The sequence below is a fragment of the Plectropomus leopardus genome, chromosome 9, assembly GCF_026936395.1.
Source record: "Plectropomus leopardus strain MGB_pleo_1.0 chromosome 9, ASM2693639v1, whole genome shotgun sequence".
Lineage (NCBI taxonomy): Eukaryota > Metazoa > Chordata > Actinopteri > Perciformes > Serranidae > Plectropomus > Plectropomus leopardus.
Genome location: NC_142184.1, coordinates 1,036,639 through 1,038,028, shown reverse-complemented (window position 1 = coordinate 1,038,028; position 1,390 = coordinate 1,036,639).

Sequence of the window (1,390 nt, the reverse complement as noted above, 5' to 3'; positions counted from 1 at the left end):
TCTGATGTCAGTGAGAGTTTGTAGATATCGTCACAAAAAAAGCTGATGACATCATTATGACGTCACAGTTTCCACAGCTCTCACAGGCTGAAACTCGTGACCGTTTGACTGATTTTAAAATGTTGGAATTCCCTTTAAAGTCGGAGATGATTTTTTTTATTTTAGCTCAAAGTTTCACCGCCGACCAGCAGGAGGCAGCAGAGACACGTGAGACACAGCAGGAGTGTGTGTGTGTGTGTGTGTGTGTGTGTTTATGATACTGTGAGATGATGAAGTTACAGTTTCATAACACACACACAGTCAGGTACACACACGCACTCAGGCACACACACACACACACACACACACAGACACTCACACACACACAGTGAGGAAGTATCCAGAGCCAAGATGAGTGTAAAGGAAGAGAAAAACACACACACACACACGAAGAGAGAAAGAAGGTGGTTTTAATTAAACCTTTGGCATGACTGAACTCTGCGTGTGTGTGTGTGTGTGTGTGTGTGTGTGTGTGTGTGTGTGTGTGTGTGTGTGTGTGTGTGTGTGTGTGTGTGTGTGTGTGTGTGTGTGTGTTATTCGGAGAGTGACATCATAAGGTTACAAAAGATAGCAGAGGTGAATCAGCACACACACACACACAACCTGTGCAACACGCTGTAACTGTGTGATTATACAGTGTGTGTGCAGCCACAGGACCTTCCTGCACTCCCATCATGCTTTGCTGTGAGCACAGGACTCTCCCAACACACACACACACACGTCTGTCACTCATTCTGATTTTCAAAAACCACTAAGTGCAACTCTCTCACTGTGTGCGTGTGTGTGTGTGTGTGTGTGTGCGCGCGTTGCCACAAAGCACACTCCACTTATTGCCAGTAGTTACCCCCCCACACACACACACACACACACACACACACACACTCTGGTCCTGGGTGTTGGCTGTGCGAGTGGACGAGAGACCACAGGCACCCACAGAGAGAGAGAGAGAGAGAGAGGACGGGAATAGACGAGGTGATGAAGACGAGGTGATGAAGACGAGGTGACGGCGTTCGTGTGCGTTTGTGTGAGTGTAACTTGACGACTTCGTGGCTGGATTTAACATTTCAGCCTTCTTAGTGACTTTGTTCCTAAAAAGCGGCTGGTGTCGGCGCCGTGTGTCCTCTCTGCTGTCGCTCCGTGCAGGCGACGGCGCGGCGAGCTTCTTCTCGTGACGCCAACATGTTCTCTTCCCACCTGGTCACACGGTGCCGCTCTGTCAGTGACCATCTACGTACGAAGTTTTAGTTTCCTTCTGCATCAGCAGTTTACGCTCCGGGACGCTGTTACCGCGATGTCAACAAATGCACGTGATGGGATGTCGCAGCCGGTCCTTATGTTTACAAAACAGTGT